Source organism: Cyrtonyx montezumae, unplaced genomic scaffold (genome assembly GCF_038088225.1).
Source record: "Cyrtonyx montezumae isolate F1298 unplaced genomic scaffold, pur_monq_1.0 scaffold_18, whole genome shotgun sequence".
In the NCBI taxonomy this organism is placed as follows: domain Eukaryota; kingdom Metazoa; phylum Chordata; class Aves; order Galliformes; family Odontophoridae; genus Cyrtonyx; species Cyrtonyx montezumae.
In genome coordinates this window covers 7403325-7428606 of record NW_027071914.1, presented here as the reverse complement: position 1 = coordinate 7428606, position 25282 = coordinate 7403325, and the positions used below count along the sequence as shown (strand labels likewise).

At 43.3% G+C, this 25282-nt stretch overlaps 1 long non-coding RNA gene across 1 annotated transcript; it reads left to right on the top strand.

The window, feature by feature from the left end:
• Nucleotides 1–6736: 6736 nt before the first annotated feature.
• Nucleotides 6737–17783, top strand: LOC136047426 (uncharacterized). The gene is made up of 2 exons (XR_010622092.1): nt 6737–6937; nt 16381–17783. It is a non-coding gene; the product is annotated as an uncharacterized LOC136047426 (long non-coding RNA).
• The last annotated feature ends 7499 nt before the right edge of the window (nt 17784–25282 follow it).

Sequence of the window (25282 nt, the reverse complement as noted above, 5' to 3'; positions counted from 1 at the left end):
CCACAGCGCCTGCCCCTGCGGTGAGGGATGTCCCTGGGGCTGCTGCAGGGGAATCCCAACTGCAGTGCTCAACAGACCCTCACTGCTCTCCTGAGCAATGTGCAGTTCTTCACCCTGCAGGGTAAATACTGTGGCCAGCCTTCCCTTTGATGCACCTTGGGCAGGTGCAAGAAGTCTGTGTGGTGACCAGGTCCCTGATGGATCTGAGGAGCAGCACTGAATACTTCTGTGGGCTAGCAATAAAGCTGCTGCTCCTCTACGTGCTGGTGAAACAAGTGTCTTCAGAGGGATGGGCTTATGGCAAATCTCAGCAGGCACCAACAGCTTCTATGCTGGGATGTCCCTATCAGGGGATGCTGGCTTTCTGCTGAACCTTTTTCTCACCAGGAATATATTGGCTTTGTTCCAGTTCAGGTTCTGCAAGCTCTCTATAACAGTGCTGCAATGAGGGGGAAAAGATACAGCTTGAATCAGTTATTATTTGGCTTCTGTTTTCTGTAAGCCTGGTGAGCAACAACATTCCAGCTTCAGGAATCAGTTCATTAATATGATGCTAAAGTAACTATCATGTTCCTTCTTCAAATAGAAGGTGCTACCAGTATTTACCAGTTCAAAGGGTTTTCCATTTTATTCAACACAATAGCACCTCCCTGTAAACATCTGATAAGGCAGAAGAGAGCTTCTGTATGTCTGCTGCTTGGAAACTTCTGTCAGGAGAAACAAACAGTGATTCTTTCTGATTTTTTCTTTTTACTTTTAGGGAGTTCTATTGGCCTAAACATATTGAGCACACATAGTGAGTGACAGCTTTTTTTGCACTCTGCTCCTTTCCAGCTTGAAAGTGTTGTTCATTTGGTTTTGTTCCTACAGCTGTTTGGTGCTTGCCCATCCCCTTATTTTTTAAAAACACACAAACCTTGACAAAGGAGCCAGCACAACTGTTCTGTACGTAGGCAGCCACGTATCTTTTGCCTTCAGCATCTGTATGATGCTTTGCTGGGAAGAGCCTATTATATTTCATCTCCTAGATTTTTTTTGTGAAGGAACTTAAGTTCTTTTTAGATATTTTAAATTGTCAGATGAAGTGTCTTATTTTTATGAAATAAGGACTCCAGTTCCAAACCTGACTTTACAAAATCTTACTTCATAGAAGTTAGAAATGAGACATCATTTTGCAGGTGCAATGTTCCCTGGTTCCAGGAGCATTTGGAACTTTATGAGGAAAAAAAATCAAAATGAAAACATTCCTGTGGGAAATACTTGATTTGAACAGCACAGCACTCTTCTATGAATAATTACTCTACTGGAAAATGTTCAAAGCCTGCAAGTTGCAACCGGGTGCTGGACTTTACGTTTTTACCTTCTACCCAGTCCTATTCCAGCTACGTTTTTTCTTCTCCGTCTGGATAAGGAGTTCTCTGCAGTTTCTTTCAGTGTTTGCAAACCCTATTCTGAAGTATTGTTCTTCCATGCTCATCTTCCCAAGTCTTACTCTAAGTCTCTTTTGAATCTAGGAAAAATCTGGAAATGCTTGGTGCTGAAGTCTACTCACCTTGAGGATGTTCATATTCTTGTTTGTATCCTCACTCCTCACACTGCTGTATATGACCATGCTGCCACTTCAAGCCCTGTGCTTATAGCTTGCTGTTTTATAGAAGATTGTTCTTAGGAGGAAGAAGCAGAGAGGAAAGGGCCTTTGCTAGCAGTGGAACTGAGCCAGTTTTGTCAGTTCTTCTACAGTCTTATTCTTTTTGTTTTCATTTTTAGCTGAAATTCATGTCCTATCTTTTTGATTGATACACAGAGTAGAGAAATGGTACGTCCTCCTGACAGGTTCAACACTGTGCTTGAAACATAAACCAACATGTTAGGAACCTGATGTGCTCACAGCCAATACTTCAGCTATTTTGTCCTGTTTGGGAATCTGCAAAAGTTGGTGGGAATTTATTTCTAACCTCAGGTCTGGGTGCTCGTGTGACTGCCCAGCCTTTAGTGTTGGATGTTATTTCCTGATGCTGCAACCAGGAATGTGGCACTTTTGTGTGAAAGGTAATGCTGTCAAATATCTAAAGCTGTTTTTGTGACTTCAGAACCCAGATTCTATATTTAAACACAGCTTGTGTGCCTGTAGGTACACCTACAAAATGACTTGTGCCTCTTCTGCACCTGCCCCCAAACTGCAGCTCCTCAGATCTCCTGCCATAACGCTGCTCTGCTGTGGTTGCACAAATGGCTTTGGGCTCTTCTGATTACTCCAGATGAATTCTGTGATAAACATCTGTTTCTAGGAAAGCAGCTAGAGTCTGGTTTATGTTTCAGCCTGCTGAGATGTTCCTGGGCCTCCCTGTTCTGTGGAGGCTGATGTGACAAAGTTTTCAGAGCGCTTTCTCTGAGATTCAGGCAGAGTGGGATTGCAGCCGCGGAGGAGGTGTTGGTGTTTCTATTTCCAAGAGCACAGTACTCATCTGAATGTGTGAGAAACCTGTGCTCAAGTTTCAAAATACTTGAGAAGCACTGAAATCCCAGTCCCAGCAGGTCAACTCCAGAGCAGTTTTCTGACCTGTGCAACATGGTCTAGGGGGCTGCTTTGGCAGGGGGGTTGAACTAGATGATCTCTAGAGGTCCCTTCCAACCCCTACAGTTCTGTGACTGAGTCACCTCTCCCTAGTGGAGTGCATGGGATGGTGGTGGTCACCCTGCTTGTACAAGGAGGATAACTGTCGGCTCCTGCCCACTGGTGGTCCCTGGTCCCAGGCTCATTTGCCATGCTCAGTATGGCTGTGTCTGAGGCAGAGGAAGGGGTTGCTGTTTATTGTCCCTCTGCTCAGGGCTGACTCACTTCCTGCCTTCCTAACTCATTTGAAACCTTCCTGTTTTTGACTTCTGACTGCAAAGCATCTAGTGAAGTCATGTATGAAGCTGGTTACAGAAACTGTACTACTTCTGCCTCGCACAGCTTTGCATCATTTCTTTTTCTCCAGCTGGCTGGTAGGGTAGCAGCAGTTCTTTTTTTTTTTTTGCACGCTGAAATGTGTTGTTCCTCTTGGTGAGTGCCTCCTGCCAGGAGCTGAGGTGTGTGTAGCACCTATGCTTACCAGGCATTGCTGCAGGCTGGGGCAGCGCTGAGATCGTGGGGCTCTTGCTGTGTGGTACCCACCTCTCAGGGCCTTGCTTTCTTAGATGGAAAAGCCACTCATAGCAAAAAGGCTAAGAGAATGATAAACCAGAGTGGTATAACTCTGTCAGGTTTCAAGATGCTGGGGTGGATAGACTGGCTGTCATGGGGGACCTTGAACAAAGCTGAAGGGTACACGGGCTGCTCTGATGATACCAGAGCCCTCTGTGCAGCTACAGAGCAAAGTTCTTCCTTTAGGACAAGAAATATGGGCATGTATGTGCACTCACGTACACAAACAGGCTTTGTGGGGGAGGTTAATGGTGCTTCTGTGTGAGTCTCTGCAGGCATTTCCTACTGGGAACGCTTCCCAGTATAGAAAAGAATGTCACGGAGGGCAGCTTCAACTCTCCTGTCTTGGCACACTCCCCCTTCTTTGTGAGCCTTGTCTGCCAGCAGAGTCCTGTAACTTCTGCAGGCTGTACAGGCCAAAAGGAGCACACAGAAGGGCTGCTCTCTCCTCTTCCATCCAAGTATGTTTTCACAGCCCTTTGCTGCTTGTAACAAGAGTCGGGAGCACTGTCTCCTAGCTTATATATCCATCACTGCAAAATAAAACCAATCTGTTTTGTGATATATCTTGGTTAATGTGCAAAGTTTCATGTTTTATGAAGAATTTCCTAGGTTTCTTTATCAGCCTAATATCTTTTGAATCATATGGCTGCACTGGATATTAAAGCCATGAGACAGAAGTCAGTAGGAGTTCACAATACTTATATGTCAACTCAACTTAAAGAAATCTGACACCAAGAAATGAAAAAGTAAGAAAGAATATATATCTATATGTGTGTTTAAGGCTCTATGCAGTTCCCATGGAACTCATTTCTGAAGAGAAACTAAGCAAAAGCTTGCTTTTGACAGCATTGAGGGAGGAGTTCCTGCTTCTTTGCAAGTAGTGTGGATTTTGCCGTAGTTTTGAGTGGGAGCAAGCTTCAGCTCCACTTGGAATTTCTAACTTACAGTTTCATCTCACTATTTTTCACAGAGAAATGCTGTAAGCAGGAATGGAAGATTTATGAAATAATGCAAGAAATGTCTATATGTCTACTGTGCTTTTTGAAGACGGTTTTCTGAAGGATACTTATATATATGGATCTGATTTATCTCTGATGCTTTCATGTTTCATACTGCTATAAAGCTTTCGCTTAAATAGCTTTACTCATGACGTACTCTCTCTTCTGAGAGCACATTCCTCCCCAGTGAGAGAAGAAAATCAGCCTTTTGTATTTATAAAGAATATAGTGGGCAGCAATAACTAAAGCAAAAAAGCTGAAACTGCCAGGTGATACTGACAGGAGAGCCTGGGCTGTGATTTGATGCCTTTACAGAGTACTGCTTGTCCACGTATTATGTTTCTGAGAACACTGCACTCAGGGCTGTATTGTTATCTCATTTGGTTTAACATAATGTTGCCTCAAGAAATTCCAGCCACTGAATTAGGATGAGGTCTAGACTTCCTGTCAAATAACAAATTCTGCTAGTCAAAACTTTCCAGATGAGGTGTGACGATGATAGTAACCATCCTGACTAATGTCAGCTCTCAAGAACAATGCACAGTGTATATATCGTCTCTTTTCAGTTACCATATAACCTTTTTCGTTTTACCTTTAGGCTTTAGCTTCACAAAGTGAACTGGAGAACCTGTTTTGCCAACTTTGCTTTCTGAAAGCCTATGTAAGTGTTTAGGCTTTACTGATCATGTTTTCCTTCTTGCTTGGAAAATGGACTGAGGAGGTGCCATTATCTCCCTGTGGGTCTCTTTGCTGCTGTTGAGCTACTTTCTGTTTTAGGATATCCAGCTGATGAGCACATAGTGGAACTTAGGTCTTGTCATCCAAGAAATGGGGATAATACATGACATTGCCCAAACCAGCAAGAGTGCATAGGTTTGCAGGAAACTGATGAATTTAGTACAGTGCTGCTTACAAGGAGGTTTTTAAACTTGGGATCGAGGTAGGGATATGCTATGAAAGCTTCACCAGTGAGTGCTGCAAATGCTGCTGAATTGCAGCGTGAAATTTAACTGTTCTCTCCTATGTAAAGACTTGCTCAAGTTCATTCAAGCATCACTATTGAGGAGTCCTATCAGGGCCTTTGCTTCTCATACCAAAACTTGACGAGCATCAACCCTACATCAGAAAGCTCAAGGCAGTGCCTGAGAGATCAGACGTGGTATTTTCTTTGACTACACTGGGTATTTCATGCTGCTGACAGATAAAATCTCAGTTCCAGGTGCTTCTAAAACATTGGGGTATTTCACATTTGGATCTGCATTCAGAGTCAATGGATCTGCCTGCCAGTGATAGTTACTGTTGTTACTTATTTTAATAGGGCTATTAAACTAGCAAGTAGTTTTGTGTCTGAAATCTCTGCTCCTGTGAACTGTATTTTGTGCATTTGCCAAGTTAGGGATGTGTAAACTAGCCCTTGGGATGAAACAAAAAATGGTACGAACTTTTGCTTTGAGTATGGACGATCTGAGCCTTTGTACAGACTCAGAGGAATGTGGTTATTAACAACAAATATCCTCTCAAATTTTCTCTTCTCCAAAGTAACTGGTCCATACATGAGCTTAGTTTTTGTGGTAACCCTTAGGGTGAGTGCAGACGTCAGAGCTCTCATGAAAAGCATTCAATATACTTCATGGTCAAAGAGGGGGAAGAAAAGTAAGCCTGGATTGCCTGCAGACCTGCAATACCTAGAAGAGTGTTCCCAGTTCCCTCTAGACCTGTAAGCAGACTGGGGTTCTCCAAGCTCTTCAAAACTTTTGTGAGAAGTACTTCCCAGAATATGCCATCAACATGGCCAGGCTGAGATGAAGAGGACTGGTGGAAGGAGCGATTCCCTTTGGTGAGCCCTGATTCAATGTCAATCTGAGATGGCAAGCACTGGGTGATCAGACTATGGTACTGGAAGTTTAATCTTCCAGGACTAAATCCACAGATCAGGGAATGAAGCATGCCACTACAGGATTTGTACAGCTACCCTGTGATGAGAGGCTAGAAAAGGGTTTGGAAACATCCATCTAATGCCTGGTAAATGAGTGTCTACATTGAACAAAGCAAGCATTGCCACACTTGCCAGGTTTGCCAGTGAAGCTTGTAGGATGAGTGGGCACTGGCGTTTCAAGAAATCCCTCTCTCAGAAGCAATCTGTCTCGATCTTACCCAGTGGTAAGCAGCACTGGGATGGGGTGAGCAATCCGTGCTGCTGTTTCTGCTGCACTATTTGTGGATAAATGAAGGCATTTAGTTAACCGGACACGTAATTCCAGCCTGTTTTAATAAGTTTGAATTGCACATACTGAGCATCTTGATGCAGGTATGGAAGAGCAGGTTTGTTTATGGCGGTTTTAAATACCACTCATGTTACTTTGGATACCAGTGATGATAGAGTACAAGTCTAATCTCTGCTCTGTTAGGGTCTCACTTTTTATTTAGATTTTAAAACTTTATTCAAATGAGGTTTTGACTGAAACTGAATCACTATGTACTTGAAAGCTAAGGAGCTTATCAGGCATCTGATAATGTTTTCAGGATTTCCCCAGATTAGACCGCGGAGTGTACAGACAGGAAGCTGAAGTATTGAGCGCCTGACCAGAGCTTCCTCCTGTGCAAGAGTGGGGGTTTCTCCAACTTGAATCTTTAGTTCTACAGGCACAGTCTGAGTCTTGAAGTCCAAAGGATAAAAAGCACCCAAATCTCTCAGCTGGGTCTTCCGAGCATGGAGAACGAAGTACTGCACTTAAGCCCTGCTTGCAAGGTCAGCAAAACAGTCCTCACCTCTCCCTGCTGCTGCTTACCTTCCTGGCTCCTTATCAAGCAGGGAATCAGAAAGGGACTTTCCAGAGCTATAAACATGTGAGCTGAAGAGATGGAATGAACCCTTATGCAAATGAGTCTTGATTCCCTTCCCTTTATAAAGATAAAATGTTTTTGAGAGAGCAACGGTTCCTCCAGAATGTGGGTGTCCGGAGTTATTGCCTTGGACTGGCCATATCTCTCTCTCTGTGCTGTCTGTCTGTGTGCCTTTCTTTCTGCTTGTCTGTCTTTCCATTGTAGAGAACAAAGCAGAGTGATGTAAAATAGAAAATGAGAAAAGCAAACCTTTGGTGATTGAAGAGGAGGAAGGAAAATGAAAGAGAAAAAGCTGAAGAGAGGGGAAAAGATGAAATAAAATGAGTTTTGGGGATTCCACTGTAAGAGCTGAAGAAAAGTAAGCTGATTTATTACATGTTTATCTCCTGCCAGAGCGCCTTGCGTGTGTGAGAGGAAACCTGCATATTAAAGATTGAATCAAAACGACGAATTCTTCCTCAATTCCTCCAGCTTTAAATGAGCGTAATTCTGTCAGTTTTGATGGGTTTACATTTTGTAAACAGCAGCGGAATCAAGATCATGTCCTTTAAGTCATTTTGAGTTATATTTATGCTGAAGTTATGAGAAATTTAGAATGACTTTTAAATAACGTTTTGTCAGGGAAGCTGCACATTTTCTAACGCTCCTCTTCACCAGTCAGGGATTTTACTGTTGTCGCTGCAGTGCTGTTATGACTTTATTCTGAATCCAATGGCAGTACAGAAAGAAGGGGTGATGTTATCATTATGTGCATCCATATTTTCCTTGCATTATGATTTATGTATATTCATTTTTATCTTCAATGTGTACTTTAATAACTGTTTAAACAGGGAGATGGCACGGGCTAGTTGATGTAAGTACTTTTTTTCTCTCTGTCTGACTTTGAAAGTGCAGTGTTTGCAGCAGGAGGGCTTAACTGGCTGCACCTTGGTTTGTTCGCATTGATCCTTTACTCTTTTGCAGATGGTTTATTTATTCCTTCTTTTGCATGCTCTGAGCTTAGCTGGGCATCCAAAAGTTAGTTTTATAGTATGGAAGAAGAGAGACTGAGGAAGCACTGTGGGTTTTCTTGGTGAAATTTCCAAGTTTTTGTAGGTGCAGAGATGGACTTCTGGAGCCTGCAGGATAAGGCAGCCCCCATCCTTTCTTTTCTTCACCTAATTTGACAGTTACTCTTATTCTTTCTCTTTTTTTTTTTTCATAATAGTTTGTTTGCTAAAAAATGCTGTTCTGAATGAACTGAAATTCTTTACGGAGCTGAATGGAGTGGTGCAAATAATATTGGGTAAACTATCAGGAAAAAAAAGATATTTTGACACTTTCACAATTAAATGCCAATTCTTTCTTTGAAAATGCTATTTTCGTTTTCATATTGTTCTTTTGCAGCAATAATGACAACAAAAAAAGAAACTATTTTGTTTTAGGCCAAGAAATAGACTCTAGTGTAGCTATAATTATTTGCTTATTTATTTATTGTTCAGAAGATAACAAAAATCACTCCATGTTCAGCCAAATGACATTTTTCATCTTCCTTTTTCTTTTTTTCTTTTTTTCTAATAGAGGAAAACATGACTGATTACTGCAGACAAAGGTACCTACCATTATCAGGACCAGCTATATTTCCACTGTATTAGTCTGGCAGAATATTGAAATTTCATTTTCTGTGAGAAATAATGATTAAGAAGTAAAAATGTACTGTTAGTGGTTTTATTGCTCAAATTAAATATATAATGCACCTTTTTCCTAGGAGTGTGGAGCGGCTTTGTGCTGGGCAGTGGAGCCTGGAGCTCACGGAGCTGTAGGATGAGGCTGCAGTGGGGACTCCTTGGCAGGACAGAGGTTTCAAGTGTATTGGTGACTGCTTGTGGTTTTTATGGGGGGAATTCAGTAAGAAGTCTAGAAAACACAGAGCTGCTAGAAACAATTTTGAAGCTTGGATTCTTTAGTGCATACTGGATACCTAACCAGCAACCTGTGCGAAAAGTCTGCATAGAAATCAAAGAACATCTTTACTTTTTGCTATAATCATTTATAGCAGTCAACTAGCTTGATTAAACGGTTGAGAGGTAGTCGTGTTGAATCCGAATGGCACCTAGAAATATTTTCTTTAAAATCAACTCTAGTAGCCCAAGAGGAGCCAGATTTAGCGTTGTGCTGAGTGTACCCGGCGGAGGGCAGGCCGGCTCCCTGCGGGCTGTCTGCATCAGCGCTTCTCAGCCTTCTCTAATGGGGCCCTTCTGGAAAAGCCACGGGCTGGACCATTTCCCACGCACAACAAGGAGCCGTCTGCACCTGCAGGCACTCACTGGCAGCATCCAGAGAGCGGCTCCTGGCTCCATCTGCCAGCACTGGTGCCTCTCTGCCAAGCGGAGCAGAGCCGTGTGGTTTGTACCTTCTAAATGAGCTGATGCTCAGAGCAGGTTCTGGGACCTGGCAGCAAGCAGTGGGCTGCAGCCCACGGGCTGTGTAACACCCACCCGGCTCCCAGCAGTGTCACGCCTGGACCTGGTCATGAGCCAGTTGCATTCACTGTTGTGTGTTTGTGAGCCTGTCTCTGCATAACTACAGCCAGTTTCCACAGTACTTGAGCTGTTTCATTATTCTAATTTTAATACTAGTCGATTTCAGTGAATTAATGTTGATGTGGGCTATGTACAAACTGAAAATGTGCTTGATCTTCGCAGCTTATTTTCAGTAGTTTCAGTATAGTTACAATATGAATACAGCCATCTTTTATGGAATTGTAGAATCATTTGAGTTTGAAGGGGTGTCTGAAGGTCTTGGAATCCAAATCCCCTTTCTGTATTTCAACTCCAGCTTCTGTATTTTGAATCTTTTGGTACTGAACCTGTCTGAAGAAAGAATATCTCTGGCTTCTAGTGGATTCTAGCATTATTTATTATAACAGATAATTGAATAACAATAGACTAGTATAAATAAGAATAAAATGCTGAGTGATCACAGCATTCTTTTATTAAACGATGCAGTAATTGCAAAAAACATTTTGATTAATTAAAATTAACTAACGTTTGCCTGTTTTTTCAACTACTCATGCAGAGCGTAGTCGTTTTGGGTTAGTGATGCAGAGCATAGCAGTTGCACAGGGACAAAGACTTGTACGTACCTGTGTCATTCCCACAGATGGGATATTGCCAGTTCTTTTGAGTTCTTAAAAATGTGGAAATGGGAAAGGAGCAGGGAATAGCCACCTACTCTCTCCTGTTTGTTTTTCTCCACTCTCCCTATGTTGCTGGGTGTTTAGACTGTGTCTGACATGTATGGCAGGACAAGTCATTTCTGGCTCTCAGTTCCACTGTGTGCATCAGGAATCAGTTTGGGTGAGCAGTCCATAGTACCACGTGTTGAGAGACAGCACGTGCCTCGTGCCCAGCATCTGTAGCATGCACCAGGTTGGATATCTGAGCAGAGAGAGGAAGCACTGCTGGACTTGGGACCGGCTCCATACGTGAAGAGGTAGGCCTTTTCCTGACACCGTTAGTCACTGACACAAAATGTTTTGCCATTAGGTTTAAAAACTTCTTGATGAAATGATAAGAAATAAATAGGGTTGGAGTTTTGCAGCTTTGCCAGGGCTTTTAACTTCTCAGTTCTCACTTGCATGCTGAGAACAGGCTTTCTGGCTGTCTGCACTACTCCTTGCAACATCTGGGCAGCATCAGTGCAGCTGTTACTGCAGCTGTGCCCATGTGCAAAATGTGTGTTTTATTGTGTTTACATACCCCCTCCTGTCATCGGAGAGTACATAGAAAGAAATGGATGTCTGTATTTTTCAGTACAAAAACGTGCCAGAATCGTGTCTGGAGAGCTGTGACCTATTGTGGCTTCTGAAACCGTGCTGTAGTACAACCATACCATGCGCTGTGGGGCTTGCTAAGAGTGCTTGCTTTTAGAAGTTCTCATAATTATTGCTGATGGCAAGGAAGTTTTAAAATCCTGCAACAAGCTTTTCATGCTGTGATTTTCCATGTGATTGTTTTAAACACTTACCATGTTTCTACATGGCAGTCAGGTTGTATATGTTTTTGATATCGATTTATGCATTTTGCCATGTGCTTTTCCTTTAAATGTGCAGCACAATGTGAAAACTGTCAGTTTTAGGTCAAAAAATGAAATGGAATATGCGACAATTTTTATCTTTCACAAAGGAAAATGGTCTGTTGCACAAAGTAATGTGTTGTTGGAAAATGTGATTAAAATGGAGACAACACAACTGAACCTCCAGATAAGCAGAGTGGAATAATTCTACAGAGGAGGAAATTGAATGTTTGTTATTCGTGACATGGGCACTGGCAGCAGAAATACAGCTACTGCCTGAAATTAAAAATGCATCCAGAAATAACGGGGAGTTTCAGAAAGCAGTTTGGGAACATATGCAGCTGCTTCTGCCGAGAGCAAAATGTGGGGGGAGTTGATACCGATCCATCATGAGATGTGAAATCTTTGGTTTCAAATACAAATAAAAGAAATTGGATCTTTTTTAAACTTCTTTTTTTGTTTGGTGAGGGACTTCGAAAGTCTACTTGTTCTTCCTGGGCTGAAGGCACCGTGGGCTTGATGCATTTGAAGGGTTCAGGAGGAGGAATCCCTGCAGGCAGTTCCTTGTCTGACACTGCTGACAGCTTTCATGGATGTGGTGAGGGCCCAGGGTGCGATGCTGGAGCAGAGGGTGCTTAGCACACAGGTGTCTCTTTCTGATGGAATTGGTAGAGCAGAGTGCTCAAGTGCCAAGCTTTCTCTTTGTGATGGTACTGGAGGTTCAGTCTTGTATTTTTCAGTTTTGAATGTGATTTTTATAAAACTAGGGAAGAGTTGTAGCTTTTGTGTGTACAAGCACTCCTTGCCTGCAAACATGGATATTAGCTTTACTGAAATGGAGTAACAAAAATGAGTGTGCTAAGATATAGGCAATGTTACCTTGTGTCCAGGCACCTCCTTGCTGATCCTTAAATTCCTATGCAGAGCACCTCTGCGCTGGTGCATGTGATGGGAGCAGAGCTGCTCAGTGTGCCAAGTGCCTATCTGCTGTGCTGCCTGTTCTGTGGTCCAAGTGCTTCCTTCTTCCACTCTGCCCCCTTGCTTCATCCAGCCAGATGGCAGCAGAGCTGTGGGATATGTGTTCTCCCACTAGCTATAGGGGGGAAAATGAATTCAACTCGATGAGGGTGAAGAAGATGCATTATGTTCCTAATGAAATGTGACCATATTCATATTTTTATTTCAAGTTCCCCATCAGTGTTAATTAATTACCACTCACAATGAGCTCATTTAAAAAGGTATCTGGATTTACACGGAGCTGCACGGTTAAGAAGCTCTGGAATTTCACTATTTGGTGTGTTCAGACAAATGTAGATGCTGTATTAGCAAGAAAGGTACTAGTGGCAATGTGGGGAATAAAAATAGGGGATGGTAAGGAAAATGCTGAAGTTTTACACAATCCATTAACTTGATAGCTTTAGGATCATTATGTTCATTTCCTGTTAAAACATATTTAATTCAAAAGGAAACTTATGGAAGAATAGTCTTCAGGCACTTAACATTACTTAATCACTCTAAAAGGATTCTCCTTTTGGTGTAGCAGTAAAACTTAATAAGATGATTGCCTATTAAATGCCTGTCCTATAGGGATAGTTATTTCTAGTGCAATAAGACCTCCAAGCTGTGAGGAACTAAGTGACCCTGATGGAATAGGAAAAAATAATGTTTCTTCAATAAGTGGATTTATGGCCTGTTGAGAGACTCACCTCCTGACTGCACTTGCAATAGTAGAACAGTGTAATTCTATAGGCTTTCTTCTTGTTTGCAGGTGTATGAATTTAATTCTTGAGCAAATGAGTTCTCAGAGGTTGGAGGGCACTCCAGGAATGACACTGATGGGATGGAGGATGCCACATGTGAAGCTGATAAAAGGACAAAGCAGAACATGTCTGACACTGGTATTGAGTGTTTTTAAGGTGAAAGAGAACTAATGTGATGTGACGACACTAAATGCAGCAGGCAAACTGAGAGGGGGGTTTGATCTACATCTCCTATGTAGTTAAAAAGCCTCTAAAGTCAGATTACCTTGAAAATGTCTGGGATCATGAAGATGCATCCATCCATACTGGCAGTTTATGAATTTAAGTAAGACACTGGCTGTGCTGGTGGAGAACCAGCTGTGATGTCCTTTGGGGGGGGAACACTGGGGCAGGTTAGCTTGCTTGCAGCTACCTCAGGTCCATTTACTGAGCATTGAGGAGGGGGATATAATGTTTCCCCTTGTCTTTAGTGTGTCTGATCAGTCACAGGAATGCAAATGAGTGCCCAGGTTAGGTGTCCCCCTCCTCTGGGTGTACACACAGTGCTGGCTGCTCCATGGCACTCCTATCAACTCTGCACACTGAATGTGGGGCCTGAAGTCTGTTCTAGGGCACTTCTGTGCTTCATTCTTTTTGTCCCTTTCTCTTCTTTATCATATCATGTATTCATTGATCACTGTTTGATTTTTTTTCGTATTTTTGACTAGAAGAGTCTCTACCACAGCAGTGCTGGGCTGTAGGCAGATATCTTGCTTCACATCAGCACTGATCTTGGTGAGCTGTGCTCCAGTGACCAATGAGAAAATCCAAACAAGCAGAATGAATTGAATCACAGAACTGTAGAGTCATTGAGGTTGGAAAAAAAAACCCTCTAAGATCATCAGGTCCAACCATCCACCCACCACCACTATCACCCCACTAAACTGTGTCTCTGAGTGCCACATCTCCACTGTTTTACTCAACCTGAACCTCCCCTGGTGCAATTTAAGACCATTACCTCTTATCCTGTCAAAGAAGACAAGCTTTGATGCCCAGGCCATTGAATGGTAGCCACCAAAGTATTGCCAGAGGGATATCCTGGGAGAGAATTAGAATTTTTATTGGAAATTTGAAAATATTTTTTAATTCTGAATCAAATTACTTTCTCAGGGGACTACTTCTAAACTCTTTTAACTTATAAAATTTTGTTTCAGTGTTATTTTATAATTTAAGAAAACCAGTACTAAGACAAAATAATTTATTCTTTCAACCATGCTGTTAAATAAATTTACTTTAGTTTTATTTCTGAGGGTAAAGTGAAAGATTTAATCTGAATCCCCTTCAAACTCCAGATATTTTATCTTGGAATAAATATTTCTTTTTATTGATCCTAAAGAGACTTTTTTGTGACATCTCATCTGGAATATAAAGAAAGATGCTTAAACTGTTCCAAATGAATCTGATTTTTTTTTTTTTTTTTTTAATGGGGGACAATGCAGATTGCACAGGGTGCTGTGCAGAAGCATTGTCTAATTTACTGACTCTGTAGGGATGAGTGCATCATCCAACATCCTATCCAGTCTGTTTCTCCTCAAAAATTCTACATTTCGGGTGTGAAGTTTGACACCAGTGACTTCTCTTAACATTAGTACAGTAATGATGAGGTGTTTCCTGGCTGAGCTGCCAGCTTTGATCATCAGTGCACTTGAGCTGCTCTTTATATGTAACTCAAAGCTGCTGTCCTAGGGTAAGGCTGTCACCTTGGGAAGAGACTGTCACATCAGACGGCGCTGTACCACAACACAGCAGTGCAGCCATGGCATGGATGTATCCTGCTTGCCTTTCTGTCACCCAGACTGTGATGACTGAAGAGTTGTACCAGTGCTGGACTTTCTTCTTTGGAAGTATTATTTTCCTATTTGGAAGTACTAATCTGGAAGTATTATTTTGTTAGCAAAGATTGATGTGTGACCCTGGAAGATTTTACCTCTGTAAAAGTTAAAAAGAAAAGGAAATATATACCTTATCCCTATGAAATTCTCAAACAAAGGCTTCCAGGGATGTACTGAGTGTTGTATTGTTTATACACCTTAGCTATAAATTTCATTTTTTATTACTAGGGATTCTGCTGTGTGTTAGGGCACCTTCTGTCTATGAATGTGGCCTCTTCTGTGCCAAAAGAAAACATAAAATAGCCTGTTTCTCAATATATATGTCCTCGAGCCATTATTTTGCATCTGACCTATGGTCTGGATAGAGTTGCTTTGGCTGCAGTGAAGATTTCCCTCTTTGTTTTACAGCACCTGGAGGAAAGCCAGGCACCGGGGAGAGAGAGCAGAGGATGAGATAGCGCTGCGCATCAGAACAGCCTTGAAACGAATGTCGTGTATCCTCAGCTTTGAGAACTGAATTCCATGGGTTGTAATTGAATCCTTTGTCAGACCCATGGGGCTCAGTTCTTCAGCTTGGATATTTCTGTCTTCACATACACAGGAGATCAAAGAAGCACTTGATCATGCGCTGACTCTTCCGGATGGTGATAGCAGCAAATAGGAAAGAGAAAGAATAACTGATGTGAATCACTCTGACAGGGAGGTTTCACTGCAAAGACCAGGCTCTCTTATGTCGAGTAGCTATACAGTGATTGAACCTCTCCTTGGCTGACAGTCTGTCTCTGCATTGCTGCTTGCTATTGAATTCAACTCCCCTCTCAGTTTTATTGAAGTATCGTGTAAAGTGCTGAGATTATGTTGTCTGAATTAGGCTTCCCAAAAATTGTGTGGTGTTGCTGAATGTGGCTCTGGTGTGCTGCGTGGGACTAGCAGCATACTGGTCCTGCCAGGTCTGCTCCAGCCTCCTGTCTGGGACTGCTGCCATACAGCTACAGTTTACTCTTTTTTGCCCTATGACAAATACGCATTTCCAGAAAATTCATTAACAGAATCTCAGCTTTGTCTAAAGAATATACATTTCCACCCAGCACCTTTGCATAAACAAATGTTCTTTCCTGAGGATGGCATGTGCTCCTACAGTGTTTGGGTTAGGAGCTGTGGGTGCAATCAGTGGCTGCAAAGTGTATATACACTATTGGAAGGCTCAGCAGTGTAGCCTCCCCTTAGAGCTGGACTCATTCAAGTTGCAGGCTGATAAAGTTTGTGTTTCTTCCTTGGAAGATCTGTGTTAAAGTTTATTTTCTTTCAGGCATCGGGAAAATAAAATTTATGGTCTTCAAAACATGTAAAGAGGTATAATTACCAACGAGATTTCTACTTCATTTCTGCAATAATAACCCTTCCTAAATTACATTTTTCAAACTCAGTAAAATGAATCAGTCACTGATCTCATCCCTGTGGTGCAATGCTGTTGAAAGGATAGGAATATTAAAATCCCACAGGTGCAGGAGGAGCGTGTTCAGCTAAGTAGTTTAAAGCTGCCGTGTGCCTTTTATTCTGAAAAGGTATTTACACTAAAAATAATCAGATGTAATCACTGTTGCCTGTGGATACAGATGTACCTTTGTACTGATGTGCTTTTCATATAAATTTTATTCTAGGGTTTGAAGAGTTTCTTTGTGGCTGTCTGAAGCATAACATGCTCCGCAGTTGTGAGATGATGGTTCTTGGAAGGACTCACCTGTCCCACCAGCTCCTGCTGGGAAATATCCATTAAACAAGAAGAGGGAGAAATACACTCAAAGGAAAGGGAAATGCTAAGTTTCATTTCTGCTGTCAAGAAGTGGCAATGAAATTGGAGGTCAGAGTTAGCAAAACCTGCAAAAGAAGGTGAGACAGCAGCTGCACAGAGTGCCTGAGGCAGGGCAGCATCAGCCACCCCCTGGGCAAAGCCCAGGCTGCAGGCACTGATGCAGCACGAGGGATGTGTGTGTGCAATGGCCGCCTCACAAGACCACTGATGAAATCAAGACTGCCTTTGGTGCAGCAGTTTTGCACTCCTGTCTCTTCGAGGGTGGTCCTTAAAGCATGCTGCTTCTGCTCAGAAATCTACCATAAGTTGTGAACTAACAATAGTACTGGCTGCATCTAGATTGGAATTTCTAGTCAGCCCTTAAATTCAGCTCTTTATGAATACTAGGCTTGCATGTAGGAAAAGAGTTCCGCTGCTCACATGCAATGAAAAATGAGTTGATATTTTGTCCTGAGTTACAAGATGTTCTGATCCTACTTGTTCACTTGACAAACAGGCAAGGAAAGGGCTCTTCCCAGAGATGGTCCTTCTCAAGCCTGTTTCCTCTCAGGGCTCTCTGGGTGGTTTCTGTGCTCTTCAGTTGGTAGAGAAGAGCAAACTGCAGAGTGTAGGCATGGTGCTGCACTGAGTGCAGGAGTGAGCCTGCCCTCCAGCCCTCGATGCTGGCCACTCAGCATGCTCTTCCTTTGCTGTGGTCTCCTGAAGTTATTTTAATCCTTGCTTACCCAACGTGACAAAGCATTCTTTCTGGATACTCCAGGGATATTTTCTTTAAACCAGACAGTAAAGCTTTCAAGTCACGAGCCGACAGCACTCCCACAGAATTAAAATTAATTTAAACGTGGCTTCAAACCAAGGTGCCTTCTGTCTGCCTACCTGTTCTGCCCTGCAGTACACACACAGACCCCTCTCCAATGTGAGCTGGGCAGCCCAGCGTGCCCAGGACCCACGATGCCCATCTTCTTTCCTGCTGCAGCCCAAGGCAGTGCCAAGGGAACCAATGATTCCTAGTGTGCCCCTGAGTGTGCAGTGTGCTGTTGATATGATTCCCAAATTCTCTCAGGTCCTCCTGTGCCCTGGCTTAGGAAATTGAGCTCTTTAATCTAGGCCTCCTCGTGTTTCATTTCAGAGTGAAATGTTGATTTGTCATTGTATTTTTTTTTTCTCTTTACAGAGTCGTTCAGCTGTATTCGTTGATAATGTAGAATTGAAACTTGATTGTGGGCCAAGTACAACATTTGCTAGAAAATATTACTCCTCTTTCTTTTTCTAGCTGATTTACACAACTTTCTGGTGCTTATTCACAGATCTTAGCCTGTGTATTTTGTTCAGGGTAAAGCAATGGGCTGAATCCTCCCGGTGCAGCTGTGTCAGAGCAGCACAACCACCCACATTTTACATATAAATAAATGGAGTCCTGACCCTTAGAATGGGACAATGACCCCAAATTCTGCTTGCATGCATGCTGTATTTCAGTTATGGCTTTCTGCTTTTTATTCCCAACAAATAAATGATGACAAGCACCTCCTTCTCCTGCTGACACGAGTGTGCCCCAGTGTCCCACCAAGCCTCTCCTCCCTGGGCTGAGGTCCTGTTCCCACTTGCTGATCAACCACTGCTCCCTCTTGCTGCCTCCCACCCCACGAAAGCCTCTGCCTTTCTTCTTGTTATTGTGCATGCCTTGTCTGGTGAATGCTGATGGCAGAGGAGAAGTGGCGGCTGCAGACCGGTGTTTCCACTCTGCAAATGATCTCAGGCCCTTTTCGAAAGAGTGACTGCACATTGCACATTGCTCTGGAGAAGGCTCTGTTCTCACTACCCTTTGGTACCCAAGACAAGCTATATGCTGCCAAGTGCAGCTCATCTTTTTTTTTTTTTTTTTTTGGCTAGCAGCCCTTTTCGCTTCCAGGAAAATGATGAGTTTATGTCAGGTTCAGTAATTCTGATGTCTGCACAGCTGAGAGAAATAGCGCTTTAATGTGTGCATGACTGTGCATGTGTATATATGGAAAGTACAGCTTTGACAAGCCTCTCGTCTGCCTTGGGAAGGAAACAGCAGGGCCTGAAAGCCACGGAGTCGCAATACGCTGGCTAAGGTCAGCAGCTTTCAGTGACTCACAATCTGTTTTCCTGGCAGCCTCACCAATACAAGCAGGTTGGGGCATTTTTGATCTTTCTTCTTTCCTTTCTTTTTCTTCCTTTCTTCCTTTTTCTTTTCTTCCTTTTCTTTTTCTTCCTTTTTCTTCCTTTCTTCCTTTTCTTCCTTTCTCCTTTCTTCCTTTCTTCCTTTCTTCCTTTCTTCCTTTCTTCCTTTCTTCCTTTCTTCCTTTCTTCCTTTCTTTCTTTCTTTCTTCCTTTTCTTTCTTTCTTTCTTTCTTTCTTTCTTTCTTCTTTCTTTCTTTCTTTCTTTCTTTCTTTCTTTCTTTCTTTCTTTCTTTCTTCTTTCTTTCTTCTTTCTCTCTTTCTCTCTTTCTCTCTTTCTCTCTTTCTCTCTTCTTCTCTTCTCTTTCTCTCTTTCTCTCCTTTCTTTCTCTCTTTCTTTCCTTTCTTTCTTCTTTCTTTCTCTCTTTCTTTCTTTCTCTCTTCCTTTCTCTCTTCCTTTCTCTCTTCCTTTCTCTCTTCCTTTCTCTCTTCCTTCTCTCTTCCTTTCTCTCTTCCTTTCTTTCTTCTTTCTTTCTTCCTTTCTTCTTCCTTTCTTCTTTCTCCTTCTTTCTTTCTCTCCTTCCTTCCTTCCTTCCTTCCTTCCTTCCTTCCTTCCTTCCTTCCTTCCTTCCTTCCTTCCTTCCTTCCTTCCTTCCTTCCTTCCTTCCTTCCTTCCTTCCTTCCTTCCTTCCTTCCTTCCTTCCTTCCTTCCTTCCTTCCTTCCTTCTTCCTTCCTTCCTTCCTTCCTTCCTTCCTTCCTTCCTTCCTTCCTTCCTTCCTTCCTTCTTCCTTCCTTCCTTCCTTCCTTCCTTCCTTCCTTCCTCCCTTCCTCCCTTCCTCCCTTCCTCCCTTCCTCCCTTCCTCCCTTCCTCCCTTCCTCCCTTCCTCCCTTCCTCCCTTCCTCCCTTCCTCCCTTCCTCCCTTCCTCCCTTCCTCCCTTCCTCCCTTCCTCCCTTCCTCCTCCTCCCTTCCTCCCTTCCTCCCTTCCTCCCTTCCTCCCTCCCTCCCTCCCTCCCTCCCTCCCTCCCTCCCTCCCTCCCTCCCTCCCTCCCTCCCTCCCTCCCTCCCTTCCTCCCTCCCTCCCTCCCTTCCTTCCTTCCTTCCTTCCTTCCTTCCTTCCTTCCTTCCTTCCTTCCTTCCTTCCTTCCTTCCTTCCTTCCTTCCTTCCTTCCTTCCTTCCTTCCTTCCTTCCTTCCTTCCTTCCTTCCTTCCTTCCTTCCTTCCTTCCTTCCTTCTTTCTTTCTTTTCTTTCTTTTCTTTCTTTTCTTTCTTTTCTTTCTTTTCTTTCTTTTCTTTCTTTTCTTCTTTTCTTTCCTTCTTCCATATACATATATATATATATATATATATATATATATATATATATATGTGAAAAACAAAGCCTATATCAGAAAAGCTGCTAGCTCCAGACATCCTGGAAGGTCTCTCCCTTCAGCAGCATGCATGTTCTCATGTACACTGGTATCTCTACCAGCCTATTTTTGCACTGGCAAGGAGATGCTCTTTCAGTTTACATTAGATTGAAGTTACTCTGAAAAACATTTGCTAGGCTGTCCCTCTGGTAGCTGTCCTTGATTTCCATTTTCTGTATGCTTGTTGCTGAGCTGGGGAGGAGCAATAGGTACAGGCAGCTGAAAGGTGCAGGGGCACTGAGATGCTGGCTGCCATAAAGTGTCTGGTTTTGAGCAAGAGGGACAGATTTGTTTCACCTTTTTTTCCTTTTCTTTGCTAAAAGTAGGATTGACACTGCCTCAGCATTTAAAGATTATATATAGATTGGTCAAAGATGTAATTTCTTAAAAGAATCTGAAAAGACAGAAGTTTTTACTTTCATATCATTAAATTTTTTTTTCAGTCTTTCTCTAACTTTCCTCACCTTTATTTTCCTCTCTTTTTCTTTTATATCCCCAAATTTTGTTGCCAGCTACCTCCTGTACATATTGGAACAAGCACATAGGAAAGGCAGCTATTTCATTTCAGGACACAAAGGAAACTTTTGAATCAGATTTGAAATAAACATAAGCTGTGCTACAGATTTGTCTCTACATGTGCATATCTGCTGTGACCTGTGAACCTCCAGCTCTGCCCCACACATGTGCAGGCACAGTCCTATGCTGTGCAGTACAGCCCAGACCTCCTAGGAACAGGTCACAGACAAATGAAGCAGACTGTGTAAGAATAGTTACCACTGTGATGTTCCATGCAGGTTCACAAGGACGTATTAAATAATGGCCATTAATCTGTTGTTTAGGAAAAAACAAACAGTCATGCTTTTCTACTTTCTATAGATAGCAATTCAATTATTACTGGGCTTGAGTCTCCTTGTGCTACTGGGAGAAATTTTATTCTTTGTTTATTCTCATTTTATAGACTGAGACGCGGGGGACATACTTGGCTGAGGACACAAAATGAATCTATCTGAAGTTTCTAGGAATTCTGCCATAGTTAATATCACTTGTTGAGAAGCGTTAGTATAAAGGAGGCCATCAGTGCTTTTCATAGCCCATCCGCCTCTGAACAGATACACACAGTGCAGAGATGTCTATTTTTTGGTTGCACTGCTGTTCAGAACCTTGCTCTGCCTCTTCCTGCCAGTGAGAGGCTTTGCAAGAGAGCCAAACGGTGAACACCCCAGCAAGAAGGACCACCTAAACCAGACCCAAACCATCCTGTTAACATTTGTCAGCTTCCCTTTTTTTTTCACATCCCCTCCTTCCTGTGTTCTCAGCGTGGGAGGGTTGTGGATATGGATATCAGTGGCTCACGAGGCTCTTTGGGGCACATTGCTGCCAATCAACCCGGTCATGCAGCGAGCCCCCCGGAGCAGACCCGAGGCCGTGGCACCAGGCTTCAGCATGGCATGGCTTCAGTGGAAAATTTTATCTTTTTCCGCATGAAAACAAAGCTCTTCTCTTGACTGAGATTTCATGCAGCGCTGACAGTGTTTGCTGGGCTGCTGCCAAGTAACAAAGGGCAATATTTTCTTAAAAAAAAAAAAAAAAAAAAAAAAAAAAGGAGAAGCAGAAAGCGTATTGAAAGTTCCTAGTCTGTGTTTGTGAAGATCTCAGAGCTGCTTGATTAGGAGCTTGAAGTTGGTCGGACTCCTTCCAGCTTCCTCACTTCACCCTCCTTTCTGCATGATGCTGCAGCTGTTCTGATGAAAAACAGTTATTTAAAAATTTGCTTGTAGCTATGGCAACCTTCATGCACTGTATTTCAATTGAAACTCTAAAACAGCGGCAGAAGTTTCTTAATAGGATATTTATGAAGATTTTAGTCTTTGTACATTTTAAAATGGAAATATTCAATTTTTAAAGGAGGTTATCAAAATCTCATTAATTTTGGAACTGCTTTTTATTTTATTTTATTTTTTTTTCGAGAGCTGCTGCTTAGCTCTATTTTTTTTTTAAATATATTTTTAATTGGTCTTGTCTTTGTTTTTGTTTAAGATTCCTCTGGTTGCTTTAACCCTTGAGAGCTCACAACCAAGGGAACTTTCCCACTGCCTGCTCCCCACCAGCCTCCTGCCCTTGCTAGCAGATGGCTGTCTGTAATGGCAGGTGGAAGGGCACAGTTATGTTTGGATGGGGCTGGCTGGGCTGGAGCATTGCCAGCCGTTGCCTTTCCGCAGTAAATAACCCAGGTAATTTATTTATCCCTTTGCCAGCAGTTTCCAGGTGTCTGCCTGCTCTGGTAGAAGCAAATAGATGTGCTTGCAGTTAACCTATTTAGCACCTCAGTGATAGTCCAACAATTCTTCACAAAAGCACAGAATTCCCGAGGGCACTTGCACTTGGTTAGGCTCAGCCACAGTAGTTTGTAACCTCCCAGCCAGCTCAGAGTGCCAGCCACACCTGGAAGGGTTAAATTCATAAAGCTGCTGAGTTTTTTGTTCTTTGTTTTCTTTCCTCTTCTTTTTCTCTGCAGATACAAGCCTTCAAAATCACAGGGATAAAATTAAGGAAGCCTTGCTGAGCCGTGTACTCTGCTGCCTTAAACCCCCTGAGCCGTGGTGTTATGTTCTGGTACCTCCGAAGTGTGGATTAGGGCTCATTAATACTGTTTCTTGACCAATGGTTTTGACACAAACTCGTCTAAGGGATTTGCGTAATTACAGCTTCAACAGAGAGCTTTTTTCTCGGAGTCTCTCAGCACCATGGCAGGGAACTGTGCACTGAGTGATGGCTGTGGGAGCATGCCTGCCCCACCACTCTTGCTCTTTTCAACCTGGGCAGGTGTGGAGCTGCTGGCTTTTCTGCTGGAAGACACCCGAGGTGCTGACAGGCATGCTCCTCGGCTAGCACAACTGTGTAATGGAGCATCACCACCTTTTGTCTGTGCCACCTGACCCACACAGTGAAATGCTCTTTTTTTAGAGATGCCTCACAATAGGTAGTGATGAAGCAGCTGAGGAGGTGTTATAAAGGTACTCAGAGAGGATTTTTGTGGGGTTTTTTTTGCACAAATCTGTTGAGGAAAAGTTGAACTGATCACATCTGACAGTACATCTAAGAGAAAACATGCAAGGGATGGGAAACGCTCAGCACCCTGCAGCCCTCCCACTCTGCATTTCGGGTAATGGGCAGTGTCTCCCCACTCCTCCTGGCACAGTGAGCAGCCCGTGTCTGATCTGTGGCACATCTGTTGCTGTCATCAGACAAGATAGGACCAGGACACAGAAGAATCGATGCTTGTTAGACAGGCATGGCTCTAGAACTGCATGACTGTGAAAGATATTAATTTAAATGATGAAACTTCTCAGTGCATTGCCTGTACTAAAGCAATGACGCTGTGCTCAGGGTTGTGCAGCTCTAATGGAGATTGGAAAAGCTGCCAAAGGGGCTGAAAATAAGTCTGTATTGGGAGGAGAAACTTATGGTTCTGTAAGACAAGAAGAATCAAAGGAAATAAATCAGGGTAAGATCTTAAGGAATCACCTTGTCTAGGCCACGCAATGTGCTGTGAGGCACTAACAGGCAAAAAGGAGACGCGGGGCTTGGATTCAGGGCTGGATTTAGGTGTTAGCAGCTCTACACTGTAACATTTCCCTCAGTACAGCTACAGCTGACAGGATGTGCAGAGCTCTGCATGCCCTTGGCATGGAGGTGAACTCACAGAGAAGGGCAGAGCCTTGCCGAGCACCAGCACAGTCTGTTACAGACCAGCACAGCAGGGAAGGGGACAGAGCACAGAGCTGCAAGGATATCATACACTCATGTCTGTCCTCTCCTGCACTGGGTCTGTGCTGGGAGGAACTCGGTCAGCCCTGAAGATCAAAGCTCCTTTGCCTTTTCTGGAAATTGCCACGTGCAGCACATAGATGTATGGGGCCTCGCTGCACTTCCATCCTTATGCTGGGGGTACTGCAGGCTTCCTGCCAAACTGGGGATTAAAATAGCATTAACACACCCTCTACTTGAGGACACTGTAGTGATGCAGTCATACCACGAGCCAAATATTTCTGGCTTAAGAGAAAACATTTTGATTCACACAAAGGCACTCAGGAAGCTAAGTCAGGAGCTACATCATAACTTGTTATGCTTTGCTGTTCTCTTGGTTGGTCTTAAGGACAAACTGGCTTCTTTTAACAGCTGGAGAAAGTGAGTGCAATGACAACAGGGACTGATGCTGGGAAATTTGCATTAGTAGGGTCTGTGCCTTGTATAAATCCAATGTTGGTGGGTAGGAAACTTTGAAATTCCTCTCTATAATTTTCTTAGCAGGCCAGAAAAGTTTCATTGCTCCTCTGTGGCTTGACATGAGGGATGCTCTGGTTCCATATTTTCACTTCTCTTTTTTGCTTTCCATCAGGATTTGTTTCTTTCCCTTTAACTTCACGTCCTTGGGAGGAAAATGTTCTCTGAACTTCTGGTTAAATAAACCCAGCTTCATAGAGACCCCTTGTGAGATCCGAGAGATCTTGTGAGAAAACCCCCTTCCCTGATGTGAATTCCTCAAAACTGGATGAGGAACCAAAACCACACATACTTTATGTGATGAGAACAAGCACTGACAGGAGCTGTTGAGGACCTGCCTCCCGCCACGCGGCTCTGCTGGTTCGGAAGCACCGGGAGATGCCTCCCGCCACGCGGCTCTGCTGGTTCGGAAGCACCGGGAGATGCCCATCCTGGGGACTGGGAACAGGTAGCACAAAAGCCTTAAACCCTGTGCAAATTTTGAGGCTTTTTTTCCCTTCCCTCAGAGCAGCAGGAGGAGCTGAGCTCGCCGTGTGCGCTAGAGGGCAGGAACGCAACGCCGAGCGGGCTGAGGGGGGAGGGCTGGTCTCCGCGAGGGGATGCTTTCACGAGGGGAAGGGGAGGGAAAGGGGGAAAAGCGAGGTGCGGGCCCCTGGGAGGTGCGATGCAAAGTGTCTGTCAAGCATTTTTAGGGAGAAGGAAAATAATCAGGGAATGAATATTTGCCGGTTAATTCTGCAGATGCAGTTTGTAAAACAGGAAGGCATTTGCTCTAAGGATGCTTGTTTTTGCAGAGAATTTATGGCTGGTATTGGAAGAAGGGGGCAGAGACAGTAAAGGGGAACCTCAGAACCACTATTTCCACTGACTGGCACTAGGAGTTGTCCTGTTCCTTCCCTGAGCTCTGCAAGT